This window comes from Ambystoma mexicanum, chromosome 4q (genome assembly GCF_040938575.1).
Source record: "Ambystoma mexicanum isolate Mex_15411 chromosome 4q, UKY_AmexF1_1, whole genome shotgun sequence".
Taxonomy (NCBI): Eukaryota; Metazoa; Chordata; class Amphibia; order Caudata; family Ambystomatidae; genus Ambystoma; species Ambystoma mexicanum.
The window spans coordinates 1,172,204,155-1,172,224,949 of NC_090928.1; the positions used below are offsets into that span (position 1 = coordinate 1,172,204,155).

A 20,795-nucleotide genomic window follows, 5' to 3' on the forward strand; every position below is an offset into this window, starting at 1 on the left:
CCGCTCCCAAGTCTGCTTTCAGATGACCAAGGGCCTGTTCATCTTCACCTGCTGAGGTTAGGCGATATTCCACCCTTTCCACCTCAAATTCCAATGAGAACGGGTAGCCCCATCGCTATCTAATCCCTTACCGCACAGCTTTGTAGTAAGGGGTCTACAGGCTCTGCGCCTGGCCAGGGTGAAGTTTGAGAGATCCTGTTATATGGACTGATCACATCACCCTGGTAGGAGCAGGAGCTCCCAGACGTACACTGCGGGAGCAGTGTAACCACCATGATGATCCACTGGAAGCAACCACATAGTTGCAAGGTAGGCCAATAGGCTTATTGTGCTGCCATTCCCTTTGAAACGAAAGAATCCAATAATCAATTCGTGACGCCGGAATCGCGGGCGCTATTTTCGCCCTAATACCGCAGTAGTCCTCACTATAAACTTACTGCCTGATTTTTACCAGCAACTACCATCTGCAAAGTGATCCTCCATTAGATGCCACGAGGCTACCACCATTCCAAGATGGCCGCCTGCCGGATTGCAGCCCTACCATCCCTGCTCACCTAGTGCTGCTGCCTTCTCTGTCGCCGGATTGGCTGCTGCCCTGATATTGTCAGCCAATCCGAACCGAGAGGCGAGAGCCGGCCCTCTCCACGAAGGCTCGACCCACAAAGGCTCCCTGTCCCTTGCCTGTCCTCAGCCTTCCTCACCGTTCGCCGATACCCCCTGCACGTTTTTCTCACCACCTCCTTGCCTACATCCTGTGCCTGTGTCCCGGGAAATCGGGAAATCACCAACCTGCTGCCGCCGATCGGTAAGACTCTGCGTGCAATTTGACTTGCCAGCACACAGCACATCACCTACCTTCCTACCGCCCTCGTTTAAAGGCTCCTTGTATGTGTGGTCACATCATCAGCTGCATGACTTGTTAAGCAGTAAATCTCACTGCACGATTTGGCATTAATCCTATTCTATGAATGAGATCACCGTCTCCTACACTGTTACCTTTAAAACACTGCCTTACGCCGCACCTTGCTCCCAGCCGCTCATCCACGTGTGTCCGAATTAAATTGCATTGTTGACATTGCTCGCAGCCCCTTTACAGAGCCTTGCTCTATTGCTTTTTCATCTTGCTCGTAGCCGCTCCTCCATGTGTGCCTACACCCTAATGTATTATTGACTGGGTTTGCAGCCCCTTACAGAGCCCTGCCACACTGTTAGTTTATTTTGCTCGCAGCCGCTCCTCCATGTGTGCCTAAACTCTAATGTATTATTGACTGGGTTTGCAGCCCCTTACAGAGCCCTGCCACACTGTTAGTTTATTTTGCTCGCAGCCGCTCCTCCATGTGTGCCTAAACTCTAATGTATTATTGACTGGGTTTGCAGCCCCTTACAGAGCCCTGCCACACTGTTAGTTTATTTTGCTCGCAGCCGCTCCTCCATGTGTGCCTAAACTCTAATGTATTATTGACTGGGTTTGCAGCCCCTTACAGAGCCCTGCCACACTGTTAGTTTATTTTGCTCGCAGCCGCTCATCCACGTGTGTCCAAACTAAATTGCATTGTTGTCTTTGCTCACAGCCCCTTTACAGAGCCTTTACTTATTTGCTCTCTCATTCTACTCCCAGCTGCTCCTCCATGCATGTTTAAATTTAACATCTGTTCACAACCTATTTGTACAACTAATTGCACGTATCCGATGCATGGCACATGATACGGTGTCAGACGGATCTTACATTCAAGTAAACATTATGTTGCTATCACAAGTGTTACTCTAGCAATATGCTGTTCTCAGTAGTGTTACTCTGGCATGTATAAGCCCACCACCAGCCTATCATCTGGCATGGCGGTATTGCCCCAACATTGCTGTACTCATGTCTCATGCTATTAGGTAAAGCCTCTACTAGCCCGCTCCAGCTCCCAACTGCTTCATCTCTTAGTGTCTCCTTGCGCCTGCCTACACCTGCCTTGCATGCACCCTAATTGCTACCTCACAGTACTATCCGCTGGGTGTACCACTAAAATTCCAGTCCCATTGCAACCTAGCCCTAGCGTGTTGCAGACCTGCATTGTGTAGCCGTGCGCCCTGACCATGATCACCTGGCTTACACTCACTATGTTCCCTTTCTGCATCATGCCGGACAATATACACTGTACTGGCAACATCCTCATAACCGTCAACAACGGCCTAGCCAATCTTGGCTGTCCTAGGCACTACCCGATCCCCTGCCCCACTCCCTTCCTACCCACCCAGCCGCCTTTTCCACCTAACCACCACTCTCACCTTACTTCCACCGGAGATAACAGCTCCCCAGCCATCGTGACCCCTAACAAAACTCGGATTCACGGTACATTCAGTGTTCCATCTCTCACTGTGCTCCCCATACTGAAATCTCCAGAACCCCCACGCTCTACCATCGCAGACATCACTGCCCGTAACAACAGACTAGGCACTAGGCTGCCCCTCACAAATAGCATCCCCCCAGCCAAATTTAACACCAAAACCTCAAAGAAACCAAAGACCCCCAAAGTGCCCGCCCCACTTTCCTTAAAAGGAGCCCTACTCAATGCCAGATCCCTGGCCGCACACCCCACTGAAATTGCTGACACCATTCTAACCCATGATCTTGACTTCCTTGCCCTAACGGAAACATGGCTACACGAGGCTTCAGGACCACACTTATCGCTAGCCATTCCTGTCAACTACTCCATCCTCAGAGCTGACAGACCTAATGGCAAGGGAGGAGGCGTAGCACTCATCTACAAAACACCACTTGGCTGCAGACAAGTCACCACCCTATCTCTTAAATCATGTGAGTTACTCACAATCAAGCTACAAACATCCCCCACAAGTACGATCACACTTCACCTTATATACAGACCCCCAGGCCCGCCTGGAACCTTCGAAGAAGACATTACAGCGCTCATCACAGAAAACTCCAAGCCACTAGCACAAATTATTATCCTTGGCGACTTCAATCTAGGCTACAATGACCCCAAAGACGCACCAGCTGCATCCTTAGCAAACGCCCTAACTGAGCACGGACTTGCTCAACTCAGTATCGTACCGACCCACCAGAAAGGCAGAATTCTCGACTGGGTAGCAACCCTTAACTGCAACACTACCTGTAAAGACCCCCAACCTCTAACATGGACGGATCACTACCTTATCCCACTGGAAATTCACTTCAACCAGTCCACGCCTAAGAAATACCCCCTGGCACCAGCTTGCCCAACCAGAAACAAACGCAACATCACTGCCGAAGCACTATTACCTCTGGTCCTACCTACCCTTAACGCTCTACCGGACACTGCTGACCTTAACCTCCTAGTTGACACCTTCAACAATTCCATGGCCACCGCCATCGATACCATTGCCCCTTTGAAATTACGCAAAAGTAAACCAATAAACCACTTGAATTCGTGGTACACTCCCGAACTCAAAATACTCCGGAAAAAGAAAGCTAAACTTGAACTACTATGGAAAACCAACCCATCACCTGTAAACAAATCCAATTTAAATACCACCTCTGCACTATACAAAAGTGAGATTATTCGCACTAAAAAAGATGCCTACAACGTTAGGATTAACCAGGCAGGTTCTTCCACTAAAGAATTATTTAAAATTCTAAAGGAGCTAGAAAACCCTATTCCCCTCCTAGACAACTGCCCAAAAGACAAACCTTGGTGCTCTAGCATCCAGAATGCCCTCAACAATAAAATCACAGGGCTCCAGACCAAAATTGAGGACAAACGTCAACAACTCTTCAGCAACAAAACCACTAACCCTAGCTTAAGCCCACCAACACCGATCAAACCCAACACAGGCTTCACCTTTAAGAAAGTAACTATCCTAGAAGTCCAAAAAATCATCACTTCCCTAAAACCTTCTAATTGCAAAGGGGACAGCTGCCCCGCCCAAATAATAAAAGACGCTGCCAGAGACCTCTCCCCTTTCATCACTAAGCTTATCAACCTGTCATTTGCAAACAACTTTGTCCCCAACAACCTAAAACAATCTTGGGTGCTCCCCCTCCTAAAAAAACAATCCCTAGACCCTGCCATACCAACCAACTATAGACCCATCACCACTGTCCCTTTTCTGCTAAAAATTCTGGACAGAGTTGCCTACATCCAGATTCAGGAGTACCTGGAATCTAATCAACTGCTAGGGATACGTCAATCTGGCTTCAGACCTCTACATGGAACTGAAACCGCTCTGGTTGACCTCAAAAGCCAGATTGACGAAATCAAAGACAAAGGCAATGCAGCTATCCTACTTCTCTTAGACCTCTCAGCGGCCTTCGACTTAGTCGACCACGAAATCCTATGCAACCACCTATCTATCGCAGCCCACTTCACCTCCTCTGCCTCCGCTTGGATACAATCCTTCCTGGCGAATAGAACCATGCGAGTCTTCTCAACTACAGCCGCTGCTGACCCCATCCCCATTACCTGTGGAGTCCCTCAAGGCTCCTGTGTCTCCCCCACCCTGTACAATATATTTACGAAGCCCCTATTCGACAAACTGGACCGTCTGGGTGTCACCTACACCAACTATGCAGATGACACCCAGATCCTCCTCACCATCTCAGGCAACTACAACGCGGACGTCTCCCGGATCAACGAAATCTTCTCCATCATTCAGGCATGGATGGCCACCCACGGCCTCTGCCTGAATGATGAGAAGACGGAGCTTCTGCTGGTCGGCTCTCCTCATAACCTGTCTAAACTCAGTCCTAGCTACAAGAATATTATCATAGACGGTCACACCATCCCTATTGCTAAAAGTGTGAAAACCTTAGGCTTTCACCTCGATGCCAACACCAACCTCTCCAAACAAATCAACTCAACTGCCTCGGCCACCGCCTATACGGGCAAGCTAATCAGGGCTAGCAGACCCTTCCTATCCCCCGACAGCTGCCTCACTCTGGCCAGAGCACTCATTCAATCCAAACTAGACTATTGCAACAGCCTGTACCTAGGAGCCAACCTATCCGTAACTAACAAACTCCAGGTTCTTCAGAACAATGCTCTGCGTGCAGCACTGAACATCCCATGGCGTGCGCACATCTCCACTACCAGGAAAGCGTGTAAATGGCTCTCCATACAGCAAAAAATCGACCTCAAAACTATTTGCCTCACCTACAAGGCCTTAAATAACCTAGCCCCACTGTACCTCTCTGACAAATTCACTCTAAAACCCACACCCAGAACCACCAGATCGTCCAACTCCCTATGCCTGTTAGTGCCCAGATTTGCCTTAAAAAGAGCAGGAGGCGCCAGCTTCACTGTACTAGCCTCCCAACTCTGGAACACCCTACCACTCAACATTAAAACCACTGAGTCCTTCCCTATCTTTAGGAAACTTGTTATAGGCTGGTTACTGAACAAAGAGTAGCTTTTAACCTCATCTCGAAACTCTAACAGCCGTAACCACACCTGTATTATACGTAAATTGTTGTACGTTGTAAATCTATTTGATGTACTTTGTAATTGTAAATGCTCTCTATTTGATGTACTTTGTAATTGTAAATGCTCCCTGTAACTTGTTGTACTCTGTATCTGTAAATGCTTATCTTATGCCTGTAACCGATTCCTTAAGCGCCCTTTTACCCACGGGTCCGGAGCGCTCTACAAATAAATAAACAAACAAACAAACAGACACTTTGGACCCCTTGAATTCTACTTCTATCAGCTATTTGGCTCTCCAATCAAAATTTCATATCTGTCTGTATATCTGAGGAGTTTAACCACTATCGAGCGGGGGCCATTCCCATAAGGTCTGCCTCCTCTGTGCACTCTCTCAATCTGCACGGTCTTTCCTCCTCCTTCTACCTCAAAGAACTGGTCCACTAGTGCCTGTACTTTCTCCTCCATCTGCCTCAGGGTTTCCCTCCCCTCGCCATCTCCTTAAGTCAGAGTATCCGAAAGGTTGTTACGCCTCTGCCTGTTTTCCAAGTCATCCATCTTGAGAATGACTTCTTCCTCACAGAGTTCTATTTCTGACATTCTTGCGTCCAGCTTCATCTCAACCATATCAGCGTTCAGTTGGTTGTGCTCCAAGTTCTCAACTTTGTTTTCGATTGTGGTCATTCTCTCCGTCAGATCCGTTACTGAAGCTTGTATGTCCCCCCTGAATGCTTTAGTCTCTGCCAGTATGTGGCCTATGTCTTCCTTGGTGGAGAATGTGGACATATCCATGTTGGTGGGTAGTTTCTTTGTATTATCACCTACTTTTTTTGCCATTGGCCCTTGTTCGCTTGGCCGGGTCTCCACTTCTTCTTGGCCGTCTCCCTAGTACGCTATGGATCACCTGGTTCTTTGCTTCCAACTGGGCCCTCCTGACCCGGATGCTAGAGCTCTCTGTTCAACCTGTACCACTGTGCAACTGTTGGTGGTAGGGGTGGGTCCGGTTCAGTCTCTTTTCGGCTCTCAATTGAGGGTGATTATCCTCTGTGACCTGCGTGGACTGTCCGCTACTTTTTTGCGTGGTGCCCCTTTCCCTTGGGGTATAGCAGTATTCTTTTCGCTGTCGCTGCTCTTGTGGGGGGCTCTTTTGGTTCTCTTTTTACTCCGGGCGGTGCTGTGGCCCGCTTCACAACTGTGGTCTCCCTTTTTCTGTGCCCTTTCTCACCTTTTGAAGTGTGGAGTGGGTCCTATTTGGTGGCTGTGGTGCTGCTCGCTGGTCACCCCCGCACAGCGCTGTCTGCTTTTTTCCCCCCCTTTCCTCCCTTTCCCCCTCTCCTTCTTCGGGTAGGGGTGATTCTTTTTGCAGGCCCCCACAGTGGCCTCCGGGCTGCTCAGAGTTTGCAGGACGTCTAAATGCTTAGAGTTTGCAAAGTTGCGCGCGTGGTTTCACCGGTTCGGCTCCTCACTATGGCCTCCTGATCTTATCTAGGCCTGTCCAGAATAGGCCTGCACCAACTGTATAGTGGTGTGGTCTCACCATATTCCCCACTTCCAACCGACCCAAGTGGGGGTGCTTGAGGGGTCCGCACACCTCCAGCAGTTTAATTCACTAACTTCCTGGCCCCCTAGTCCATCAGCGCAGCAGCGTTCTTTTCCCCGGGTCTGTCCCACAACCATGATCACCTCCTCACCAGCGCTGCTGCGTTCGAAGTTGGATAGTCTCCTGTGCTCAGCTCTCTTGGCCTGTTCCCTCTGTCTTATGGGCTGCGGTGGGGCCTTCCGCGTGTGTCCACGCTTCCTCCCCAAGGAACCCACTCCCTTGTGCCTTCCTTATGAGGGTAGTGCCCTCTGCATTCTGCGCGCACAGCTTAGCACCGGAGGGGGGGGTGGCTGGTGGGGGGTTCAGGCATACCTTACTCTTTGGAAAGGCTCCTCTCTTGGAACACCGAGCCGGCCTCCTTTGCCTCTGCTATCCTCTGGGACAGGCTTCCAGGGCGCAGTGCTATCCGATCTCAGTTCTGAGGCTGCGTGTGTCTCTGCAGGTCCGGCCTCTTTCCGTCCCAGACTCCAGCGGTCTCCACTCCTCCGACGCTGCGGTCACCACTCGAGTCCGTTCTTGCTGAGGGAGCGGTCGTCACGGGCCGATTTCACCAGTCAGCCCAGGTCCAGAGGTCTCTGGGGTGCGTCCTGCTCGTGTCCTGTCCACCACTTATTTCAGCAGAGTGGTGCTGCTGTGGGGTCGCTGGCCTAGCTGCTTCCTTCGTTGCTCCACTCTGGGATGCTCTGCCTTTCTTCTGCTTAGATTCGCTGCACACTGCCCTCACACCGCGTCTCTGCTGGCGTACGCGTCTCCACTGCCATCAGCCTTCGACAGAGACGAATATCTTATGTTTAACGGACAAACTGCACAATCTCTTCCCCTTTATCGCTGGAGGGTGCGGGAGCTGCAAAGCTATGCAGCCATCTTGTCCCGCGCCCCCGGTGGTCTTCCCCATGTATCATCTTCTATATCCGTCACCTGCTAAAGTAGTGGACATTTCTGGTTGTGAAGAGTGACATCTTGTACAAAGAAATGTAATTATTTACCAGACTTGTTCAGCCTCAAAAGTCTCAGCATGCAGCAGTGTTCTCCAAACATGATCAAAGTGGCTATTTGTGTATGGATAGAGTGCTAGAACTAGCCAAACTTCCATCTCCTAGACACAACAGACCAGAGATGTGGCGAGTACTGTCAGAACAGTTACAGATTTATTTTCTGCAAGATTGAGGCTAGGCCTACTGCCAACTTGCCCCACCTGGAAATCTCAAGTCCAATATACTTACTCTGCACTGGCGTGTGTCTGGAAATGGACAGCAAGGGCATCCAAAACACCCCATTGGTAACTAACCAAAGAACCAAAAGGCTGCACTGTTGCCAAAGTTCGACTGTGGTAGTCATACTCCACCCATTCCATCGAAGTTGCCGATTTCAAATCGAACATTCTTCGAGCAATGTTGGAATTCTGGGAGTTAGGACTGACACTAGAAGCCAAGACCAGATGGAACCAACATATTACCTTGGCTATAACTGTACCAGATAAAATTCTACTAGGTACTCCCATGCTGCCTCTTTGAAAGAGATACCATACCATGTGTGGCTTGTGTTTCAGTGTATCACCAGGTGACTGACTACTTGACATGTAAGCAACAACTCAGACTAGGCTGTAGCAGGCCTACCAACTTGCCCATTTGGCTGCTGGGAAGAATGCCCGAAAGAACAAGCAGATATGACCTGAAACTAACATTTCAAGCTCTCCAACGTGAGGGCAGTGCATCATCGGCAGCTTGGGATAACAAGGTTGAAACAAGTTAGGTTAAAAATGGGAGTCAGAAACATACATCCTCAAAAACCAGTTGACCAATTTGCTGGTGTACCAAATTCAGGAAGACGTGAGGCCCAGAAATTACTAAATGCTACATCAAATCATCTTTTTCCAATATGGGAAGATATTCCAATAACCTCATCTGATCAACCTGAAGCAGGAGGTGGCAGCAAAATGTGAACCCAGCAGGATCCACAAGAGACTCTGGTTTAAGGGAGGCATTGATAGAACAGTACACAATCAATCCATCCACAATGAAGGAAGATAATTTCAGCAATGCTGAAGTTTATTAACTGAAATCTGGGAACTCCTATCTTTCGCTATACTAAGGGTGTTCCCTACCTAACAAAGCTAACTAAGGTGCCCTTCAGCTATCAGTGAGAGTCCAAATCAAGATCAGTCCAGTGTCCAAACTAACCTATCCTGACCAAGCCACTACTAGAAGAACAAAAGTAGAAGAGAATGGCTCCCTTTTCCTGTGGGCTGGTTTTCCACCAAGTTCATTTCAATAAAGTATCCGTTGGTAGTTCTTTGTAACTACTCTTATGAAATCATGCAGTTCTGATGCTGGGTTCTTCCAAGTCTCAGCTGTATCTTTCAGTCGATTATTCTTTCTTTCCTTCTAGCTATCCTCTTTTTCTGTTCTAGTAAATTTTTCCCCTCTCCTTTCATGGTACAAGTTTGTTCCTTGCTCTTCATTCAAACGTAAGAACTTCCTGTTGTTTAATGTCCACTCTTTGTCTTTTTGTCTTTACTGAGACTAGTTTGAGGGCTCCAGAATTGATTCTCACTCTCCTCAGATATTTTTGACTCTTTTCCTCGACTGGGATGAGTATGAACGTTCCAGTAATAATTCTCACTCTTGCCCTAGACTCTTGGTACTTTATCCTGACTGGGATGAATATTAGCATTCCAGTAATGATTCTCACTCTCTTCAGGCATTCTCAATACACTATCTTCACTGGGACGAGTATGAGCATTCCAGTAATGATTATCACTCTTCTGATAGACTGTTGGTACAATTTTGACTGTGACGAATAGGAGCATTACAGTAATGATTTTCACTCTCTTCAGTTACTCTCAATACTTTATCTTGACTGGGACGAGTATGAGTGTTCCAGTAATAATTCTCACTCTCTTCAGGTATTCTTAATAGTATTTCTTGACTGGGATGAGTATGAGCATTCCAGTAATGATTCTTAATCTGTTCAGGTATTCTCAACGCTTCATCCTGACTGGGACGAATATGAGCGATCCAATCATTATCTTTGGTTCCCCTCCTGGGTCTCCCAATTTCCCTGTTTCCTGATTTGGTTAGTGATACCGTCACTGGCCTGCACAACAGGCTGTTACTTGCCAGGTTCTGCTTTTCTGTGTTCCTCCATATGGGTTTGCTGTTCTCCCTTCTTTCGGTTCACTTTGAGCTTCATTAATGGAAGTGGTATCGGCATTGTTAAGGGACCTGCTGGTCCACCACAGCTTGGTTATGGTCACGCCACCGCTTATTCCTCACTCAGGACTGGGACACCTTGGCCCCCATTATAAGTTTGCCGGTCTGGAATGAATGATGCTGGTAAAACCGTAGTTGCACCGTTTTCCGGACCAGCAAACTACGAGTTCAGCGGGCGGGTGGCATAACGCCACCCACCCGCAGATGGACATGGAAACACTGGAACCATTACCACATGGTGCCAGGGTTTCCACGGACCCCATTCCCGTGGAGTCCTCTGGGACTCCACGGGAATGGGGAGTAACAGAATTGCCGGCGCCAGATTTACCGGACCGCCAGGGCTGTAATACCCCAGTAATTCCGTCAAGTCCAGCGCTGATAACTCATTGCAGGTCCGGCTGCAACCTGCCGGTTTTTCCAGCACGGTTACCGCTGGACTTGTAATGAGGGCCCTTCTGTCCCTCTCAGTTTGTTGCGTCTCCTCTCCCTTTCAATATCACACGTCTGAAGCTGCAACTTAGCTTCTGCTCCGCAACGGATGTCATACGTCCAAGTTTCCTTCTCTGCACCTCGGCGAGTACGTTTGAAACTCATGGGGTCTCTCTCTCTCTCAACGGCTCCACCTCCCCTTTTTATTAGGCTGCCGTGGGGCTTTGCCATCACGGCGTGAGAGTCCTTCTTTTCTGTTTGATTTGCATTCTGTATTATTCCCATGGTTTTCTTCGTCCCAGTATCACACAATCTTTCCTACACAGGTACCATTACAGTATTTGGATTACAATAACACATTCTGGCTTGTTCTTCATGTCTTTCTTCAAGAGATGTCTTTAAAGGTGTATTAATGATATGTGGCTCAGGGAGTTCTTCATAAGAACAGGAGTCCTTGTCCCCAGAGAGGGTGTCTCGCCCGGTGTGGTCCTGCTTGCCTCTACCCCTAGGTATTGCGTAGCAGGCTCACCTCCCTAACCTGACAGGGAAAGACTCCCCCTGGGGAGAAGTGACAGAATCCCAAGATTCATCACAACACCCACACAAAGGGCTGTGACACAAACTCTGACAAGGCCTTATGAGTTTGACAGATTCTTTAGGTGCGATACTAGGAGCAATAAATACAACCTCCAAGCTGATATTCCTGCAAATCGTCCCTATTCATAGTTTACCACTTCCTGTCGCAGTATTTCTGGAATACCACTGGCTGTCTAGCAATATCACTGCAGATAGTTTTAACAAATGACAGTTTTATAATTTTTCTGTCCATTTCCGCATTCAAGGTGGTGGTGGAAATGGCTAATGCACAGCAAGGGTTCATACCACTACTGTTCATGTTTTCCAATGTGTAAAATGGTCAGTGGCACCATGTACATACTTATTCAATTTATTGAAGGAAGTAACCGAAATTCTATTCTGTATAGTTAAAGAAATTGAAAATACTTTTGGGGCCATTTAGGGAATATGCAACTAAGAAAATAAGCTAAACAAGAAAGAAGCCAAACCTGAAGAGGTTTGAAGAGCAAGAGGAAGGCCTGTGCCTATAATGCTACAGCACGCGGCATAGGCATGCATGACCACATACTTGCCGACTTTCTGTGACCGAAAAGATGCAGGATCTGTGACCAAATCTGTAGTTGGTACGACTGCTTAAAAAGGAGTAGCCTACTGCCTAAATCAGTAGGGTTGGCAAGTATGTGACCATGGCAGAAACCATGTGGACACTAACAGAGCTGTGGCAGACATTGAAAGGCAACTTTGAAGTGTACCTGATGTCGATGGAAATAGAGGACGTCCCAGGGAGAAGGGAAGCCATCTTGTTGGTAGGAGATTTAAAGAAGCAAAGTCACACAAGAACTTATTGCGATGCAAAAAATCCCACACTTGTCAATCTTGTGTCCATGGCTCAGCTAATGGAGGAAGCCTTGCTGGTGATTATAGAGGGAGACTGTGCAGTCCAGAAAAAGTAAAACCTGCAGTCAATTAAGTAAGAAGAGAGCTCAGAAGCCACAACAGTTAGGAAACAGCAGGCACCAAAGAGATTTAAACAGATGTGGATGTGTTATGACCATGGGCAACACTACAGAATCCCAGGTGAGGGAGAGAAAGTGCACAAACTGCCAGAAAGTGGGAAATTTCACAAGGTTTTGTCACTGAAGAACTGTGAAGTAAATGAAACAAGCATTTGTATTGCCAACAGTTTTAGCTTTTGTGTAGGCATAGGAAAGTCATTTCACTAATACGTATATACAAGCCAAACATGCTGGTGAAGGACACTCACACACAGTGCTTATAAATTGAGTGTCTGCAGACAGACCTGGTTAAGATATTTTTATTACATCAGTAGTGTATGCAGCTCCAATTAACTCATTAACGCTCAGTATAGTGCTTTGAACACTAGCAGGCACTTGGAGCAAAGAGTTTGATGGCAAGGCTTTGTAGAGCTAGCTCAAAGAGCTCTCAGGAGGATGTGTTTTGGGCTGGGAGAGGCAGGAAGTGGGTGGGAATGTCCAAAGGGATTAGCATGGACAAGGCAGTCAATGGGTGGATAAAGTACCAAACTACATACTGCCACATATGACTGTAATGGCAAGAAACCTTTGCAAAAATGTGGGCCAAGGAATGCAGAAAACTGAGCACACGTATTTCAACAATGGCAGCTACTGAAGCAATCTCAACTAGTATGGTCACAAAAAACAAAATAAAATATGCATACAATGTGACCTCAAAGTGACTGGGCAGGTCTCAGTAGTACATTGCAAGTACCAAGGAGATATGCTGCAGAAGAGCGAGACAGTCTTGAAGAATTCCATTGGTGCACTTAAAAGGTATTGTGAAGGCACCATGAAGCAAGACACCGACAAAAGATTAAAAAATCAAAATCAAATGGCTTATTAAATCAAATTTCAAGATGGATTAATGCCTAACTTGCCCCATGCTAAGGTGGGATTTCCCTACTCAAACAAAACTAAGGATAGTCTGTCTATCCTTGCCCTCACAACTAAAGCTAACCAATGTGTAGGGATGTCAATAATCAAAGAAGTGATTATCAAAACAAAATTCTGAGCCTCTTCCAGATCTTAGCTTCCTTTTCAGCTCCCCTTCTCTAAGTTCAGGAAAGTTCCACAAATCCCTGAGGTTCCCTTCCCCAAGTTCAAGGCAATACAGCTCTACACAATCCTCACGGTTCTCTTGCCTATGTTCAAGGCAACACAGTCCAAAAGAAAAGGGGGATGAGGCTCAGTCCTCGAGAAAATCATTTGAAGTTCATCGAATCTCATGGTTCGCTTGCCCAAGACTTAAACGTAGCAACTTGTACTTGTTTCTGTCTCTCAATATTCAACACAACTCCAGGTCAATTTGACCTTCCTTCTGGATTGCATCAATATTTCACTTTTGCTCCTTCTTGGTTTGTTTCACAATGTCTCTGGCTTTCACAATTTTAGGGCTCCCTGCTCTAGGCGCAGTTGTCAGACCACACGGTCTACCCTTCACAAGTTGCATAACCAGGAACTGTAGATTCTTCAGCCCACACAGTTTCCTCTGTCTTTGGCTCTGTGTACAGATTCACTTTCACTTAGCTTCTCCTTTTCGGCCTCTTGCCTTTTTGTGCAGGTTCACTCTCTCTTGGGGTCTCCTGGTTAGCTTCTTGGCTTTGCCATCACATGTCATACATCTCATGCCAGTCTTAGGCCTTGCTTCACTGTATCCATTCATAAAGTTCACTCTGTGATGGTCTTATTGTTATTCCTCACCTTTCTGTCATGCTCTTTCGTAAGTGCGCTCTAATTTCGTAGATGATTTTCAAATGGGCACTCTCCCTTTTAACTTTCATCAGCTAATAGCTTGCCTGTGAAGTTTTTATGCAGTTCGATTTTCAATGTGTGTGATTTTGCTTTGCTTCAAGTTTTCATTCAGTTTAGTATTCAATTTGAGTCACACAGCACTATGTTACTTATGTGTAGCCCCTAGGAGCGCCCCTGCTTGGAGTGTCATTTCCATGCACTCGTCGATCCTCGGCGCTCCACGCCGATGGCCTCGCTGCTTCACGTCTGATTCGCCGGATGGCAGCTGCTCACTGCAAGCCCCGCTCGCACTCTGGGTGCTTCACTGCACAAGCCAGCTGCTCAGTTCTTCATCCTCCGCTCGCTCCCGACTAGGGTGGCTCCCACATTAGTGGAAGTCGAACGACCCAACTCGCTTTGGGCTCCACAGGCCCTATGGGACTTCTGCCGGTGTCCTGGATTTCTCTCAGGTGCCACCATGACTGCCTCCTCAAACGCAAGGTCCTCTGCTGGTCCCACCTACACAAGCCTCCCTGTTTGTCATATTCTCGCTGCTCTTTGCATCCCCTCTTATACACCTGCAACCATTTGACAGATCGCAGGTGTGACTTCTCAACTGGATTTGCCTGACTGTAGTGAGAGGGACATGCCTGACCTTCACAGTACTTGGCAGGCATCTTCCTCATCCCAGTACTAGAGTGGTGAAAGGAGTTACTAATGTTCATTACTCCCAGTGGCCTCTTCCTTGTCCCAGTACTGCCACAGGTAAAGTGTGGGAAAATGAGGGGAGGTGTGTTACAATAGCCTATAAAGGCAGTGGTAGATTGGTTTTCAATTAGCGAAAGGGGGATATCATGTCTCGCCTGTGGGTGCCCCACTCCCAATTCCCAAGGGCCCTTCACCCAGGTGATCCTCCCTCGCTTCTCCACCCCCAGGGTCAGGATGCAAAAGCGATGGCCTTTCCCTGGCTACCTAAGAAGAGGATCCAGAGGGAGTAGGAGTGAGGATACCCTCAGGTTTCTCACAGTATGTACATGAGATCAAACTCAGGAAATGAGCCACACCAGTTAAGCAGAAAGTGAGGCCAGTCCCAGTGACAGCAAAGGAAGAGCTGAGATCAAACTCAAGAACAGAGCCACACCAGTAAAGCAGAACGTGAGGCCAGTCCCAGTGACAGCAAGGGTAGAGCGGGGATCAAACTCAAGAAAGGAGTAGAAAAGGCACTTTGGAGGCCATAGGATGTGATTCCAAATCCTAACAATGGTAAAGAAAGATGGGAAAGATGTAAGTAGTGTGACTTATCTGAGGATGTCATCCCTTCTCCCCTGGGGGGAGACCTTTCCCATGGGGGAAGGGTGGTGCGTCCACAGCACAATATTCCCGATAGGGGTGGTGCACCAAGGGAAGATCATATGGGGAGGGAATTTCACTATGGGATTGGAGATGGTCATCACCAGAGAATGCAGTATTTCCCCTCTTCACCATATCCAACTCTCCCTTTAAATCCTCTTGTCCCCTCCCTGGATAGGGCTAATATATATTGCTGTCAAGTTATCCAAACTAACTTACAAGACAACACTGAAAGATCAGACCATTCAACGTATTATGCATGTAGCTTAAAAGTTGATAATGTGATGAAGAAGATGGCCAGGAGTACAAAGATTACTAACGTGCAGTCGAGCGAGCAGTCAAGTTTTCTATGCCGAGCGATTGGCTCAAACAAACAGATCAGCCCGACATGCGAGTTCCAAAGGAGGCCACAGTCTGGAACGAACGTGCTGCAGATACGCGAGCCAGGGAAAGCTTTTCCCGGAAGAGGAATAGCGCAAGACTTACCTGGACGCAATGCGAAGCGTGAGGAACATGGAACGTGCAACAAGAGGGATGTCTCAGTCGTCAGGGACACTGCAGATCATGGTGGACGCCCAAACATTATCAGAGACTCCAGGAAGAGTACAGCTGCCCGGGAACCATTGGTACCGTGAAGAGGGATGCAAACAGGTACGTAGGTTGTCCGGGAGCTAGGAGCGGTCTGGGAAAGCATCAGCGTGAGCTCAGGAATAGCAGAGAAAGGAGATGGGACCCTGTAACCAAGCAGAGACAGTTGCATACTTGGCAGGAGAGTAAACCATGTATGTACAATGCAAAGGTGAGAGTCTGGGACCCGCACCCAAGAGAAAGAGGGTCTGGGACCCAAGAGAAAAAGAGGGTCTGGGATTCAATTTTATTTGGCAGGAGAGTGAACCAAATGAATGCAACACAACCGTGCAACTCTGGCACCCGCACCCAAAAGCAAGAGGGTCTATCACCCTGATGAAAGAGAGGGTGTGGGACGCTGAAATAACAGAATTGTGCACTTGGCAGGAGAGTGAACCAAGTAGATACAACGCAACCTTGCGAGTCTGGGGCTCGCACCCATATGTGAAGGCAAAGTTTGAAGCAAAGAGGCTCTAAGACCCAGAAAGAAGATACAAGACATTGCAAGAGAAAACACTTGCTTGGCATGGAAGCATGCTAAACTGGAAGGATGCAGAAACTGTGAAGGCACGCAACAGTTCCTCGTGAGTTATCCAGAGCATTAAGAGAAGAATAAGTCTAGGTAAAAAGAGCAAGACCTAGCTTTTGGAATCCTTGGACATCATCCCTTGCTACCCCTGTGGTCTCCCTTGCTACCCCTATAAAAAACTTTAAAAAAAAGATATATATATATTCTTTTTACATTGTAGCTCCTGGGCTGTGGCCAGTGCCATGTGGCTCTTTGTTTGTAGAGTGGCTTGAATTTATGTTGAGGCCGCTTGAAGAAAACAGGGGGTTCTGCAAGTATAACACTTTGAACAGTGACCCCAAATAAGACAGAATATAAATAACAAAAAATGTGTCTTTCTGAAATTCGATACAATAATTGCTAGACTCATTAGTGTGGTGAAAGATCATGTTCTATCGCTTCCCATGATGTCACTTTGGGGTGTGGTCAAACGACATCAATTCCTGTCATGTCATCTGAGGTCAAGGGTCATGTGACATCACTTAGACTACCCCTGTCATTTTGGTGAAATGACATCCCTGTTGAAATCCTGTATTTTGAAACATTATTTTGCGTCACTTTATCACCAACGAGACTGGGAACCTTTCTGTTGTTTGAGAGCACAAAGAACACTTTCTACTTTAAGAAAAGGCCATTCTTGCACAGCTGTGCTAGAGTGCCAGCATTAGGGACAGTAGTAGGCTTTTGGACACGACAGTAACAGACATTTTAGTTTCGGACTTCCTGACAATTCCACTAGTTTCCTTTGCTGCAGGAAAACCCCTCTTTGCTTTAGGGGTAGAGAGGCATTTTTCCAACCCTCTTATTATTAAGATATGTCTCTATCCAAAAACATGCCACCATTGCGTCCGGGCCTTACTTCTGCACCCTTACAGAAGGCACAATCATGAGGTTGCCTATGACAACGTCCTGTTGTCTAACTTCATGGAACTGGTATTCTCACTTCACAGTTCAAAGTGTTCACAAAAGAGGGCGTAAAAAGTACCTATTATCAAGTGATGTTACATCTGAACTCCAAACTGCGCACGGGCTTTGCGCCACCTTCAGGTGTGTACCAATAAACCTCATGCCCTTCAGGCTGTCATCAGCAGCACCACAACTTCAGGGACACATGACATTATCACTAAAGGAGTTCTAAGAAGTGATAATGAAACATGGAACGGATGACTGATCACGTTTACAAGTGGATATTAGGCAGAGTGCTGCAGAGAGTAGGAGGTGTGGCTTTAATTTCACTAGAGAGACATGCAAATCCCTACAGACTCAACTAGACTTCCTAGAGTAGTCCATCTTGGGAGCAGGAGAGGAGCCCGAAGAAAGCCAAGTGAAAGGCATACGAGGGGCCCCAAACCTCACGTCTAGAGATAACTGAAAACTTTCATGCGAATGGAAGAATACTAACCTACATTAATAAGAAGCCTTTCAGCAGAAACAGTATCAGAGAGCATGGCTAAGAAAAGGAGTACCCAGAAACTTGGAAGAGCAGCCTCACAAAGACTTTGAAACAATCAAAGCCTAGACTGCAATAAGCTCTGAGCCTACATCCAGACTTTGAACTGAAATCACAGTCAGACTATAGCATGGGCATCCAAGGTGCTGTCGGAGATCAAAGGGCATTGATGTCATCCCTTGGGACAGGAAGTACAGGTTGTGGGAAGACCGCAAGCCACGGTTGTAGCCAAGAAGTTGAGGAAACCAGACACCAAAGATGTCGAGGCTAGCGTTGAAAATGCAAGGGTTCAGTTAGATGATCAAAATTATCCCATGGTCGCAGAACAAAGAACCTGACTGTCTCTCTCGATGACCGCTCCGCGAACTGGAAACAAAGACATACTGCAAGAAGAGCGTCTCCATCACCAGCTTGCGGACGCTCACGGGAGGCAAAGCGATGCCCCTCAAATGAGGATAGAACGTGCAAACCAACTATAAACAAACCTCACTGTGGAAACATGTGAAAGGAGGGTGGCCTGATGAGAGACACCATGAGCTACCGGATAGTCAAACCAGAAACTGTCCTACAATGTGGAATTGCTGATGGGAAATGCAGTGCTCATTCCACCTGCAGGAATCAGACCACAACTAATCGCCCTGGGATAAGGAGACACAGAGACGTTCTTATTAAAAATGAAATAAAAAGTATTAGTGGCCCCAAATAAACACCGCTATGGATAGACAAATCGGCATGACTGTCCTGAAAGTGGTAAAGGGCTATCCACGAAATCTGTCCCACTACAAATGTTAGCATGGCCAAGGCCGGTAGCAAAGCTGGAGTTGACTGTATAGGTCCCAAGGAACAAATGAAGTGTGAAGATAGGTGGGCTGTATTCCGAGCAGTGTAGTAATCTCCAAATAGGGAGGGATCAAATTCACGGAGGATCTCTCCAACACAACTATCAACCATATCGAACTAAGAGTCATGCATAGGGATAGGAGTCTGTTTATAATCGTCACTGTCAAGGGAGTGCAACAGGCATTTGTAAATAGGTGGGTGCAGCATCACTCCCTTTCAAATGGCCTTATATAAACCCCAGGGCAATAGTCAAGTAGAGAGAGTGAACAGGCACGCACAGGTAACATTCAAGCCTCGCATATAGCAAGGATGGGCTGCGCTGGAAGGGTACACAAAGCCATTACTGTACACAGAGTCCTGCCTAGCAGTATCATGGGAATCCCCCCAGTCCAGTTCACGAGAAAGCACCCTGCACACACAACACCGGCAATGACATGGTGGATGGAAAAGGTGCATTTACAGAAATTCCCCCTGCAATCCAAATCCAAAATAGAATCCACAAAGACAAAGGGAAGCAACCCATGATGCCAGAAGAACTACTACTACTTATCCTCAATTCCACTCAGGGCGATTGGGTGAAAATAAGAATGCCCCCCAAGAGCAGAAATAGGCTGTACAAATCCAGAACCCATCGTCAAATTGAGAAAACAAGCAACAACCACATAAGGACAACAGACGTCAAAGCATTGAGCAAAGAAGCAAAGAAATGCACCAGAAATTCCAAACCAATGCAGAGGACATTAAAGTCCATGAACCCCAGAGGAGTAAACACTGAGAATGGATGAACAGAGCACACGTGAGTCAAGTATCTTAATTAACTTTGTCAGGATGGCTGCCACTAACTCCCATAGGTTCTAGGGAGATCACTCTGCAGCTGACACTATGTTAAAGATTTCAGGGTGGCATACCTCAAAGTGCCTCAAAGGCCCAACTATGGGAATAATGGTCTTCCCAGGGTGCCCTACTCACAAATACAGTCCCAAGGATATAGCATGTAGATGCTTCTTACTACAACTCACAGTCTCAATAATATAGCACTCAGCTCACTTTTTGATCATGCCCAGTTCACTCCTTGCAATCTCCCTCCCAGTGGCGTAGCCAGCACATTATACACGAAGACCCAGAAAAAGAGCCCCCACTCCCAGTGGTGAAGCCAGGATTTCCTTATAGGGTTTGCCTGCACATTAAACACGATGGCCCAAGACAACAAAAATAGTATCTTTATTTTATCAGACTGTTCTATTTGGCACACTCCCATGGGCAAAGCCAAAGTTTGAACTACTTTAGGCTATCGTATACTTTTAACTAGCTAAGAGACACAATTCAACAAGATGGCCATCTCTGCTGTACCAGAACATAGAGTGATGCAAGGAAACAAAATCTTTCAAAAGTTTTACTACTGTACTTTCCAGAGAGATGGCAAACGAAACTGCGCCAAAAGGGCACTTGCTTATAGTCATTATTTGACAAGGGCATGCAGCTTATTTCTGTATGTGATGTTACAATATAAAGCTTCATATTGTGCAGAATCACCAAAGTAGTGCTTTCACAGCACAAACCCTGTCTGGGTCTGGGCGTGTTGTGCCCCACCAGGGGTGCCAAAACGTGATCTGTGGAGGCAAAGGAAAAGAGGGTAAGAGAGGTGCAACGTTGTGCAGGGTTAGGTGACCAGAGGGAGTTTTGGAGAAACGCAAGCAGGACTGACAGCAAGGTAATGGGCTTTTGGATGCAGGTAGATCCAAAGGGTGGATCGCACAGCAAGTCACACATTGAGAGTACAAGTTATCTTGTGTCTGTCCTGGTGAGGGAATTCTTTGTGCAGGCAGTTTCTGGGTTATACACTCACATTGTTAGAAGCAGCGTGTGGTTGTATGATGGGCCGGAGATGTGCTCACGAGGACCCTTGTCGCAGGGAGGCTAATTTGTTTGGACTTGTAATTATTGGCCCGAAATCAAATTTCAGAATACAAATT

The 20,795-nt window shown here is 47.1% G+C and overlaps 1 long non-coding RNA gene across 1 annotated transcript in view; it reads left to right on the plus strand.

Annotated features, from left to right (window-relative positions):
- Positions 1-532: 532 nt before the first annotated feature.
- Positions 533-20,795, plus strand: part of LOC138467163 (uncharacterized) — a 50,250-nt gene continuing 29,987 nt past the window's right edge. Inside the window, exon 1 of the long non-coding RNA XR_011268086.1 lies at positions 533-805. This is a non-coding gene — a long non-coding RNA (uncharacterized lncRNA). The remainder of the gene's footprint in view (positions 806-20,795) is intronic.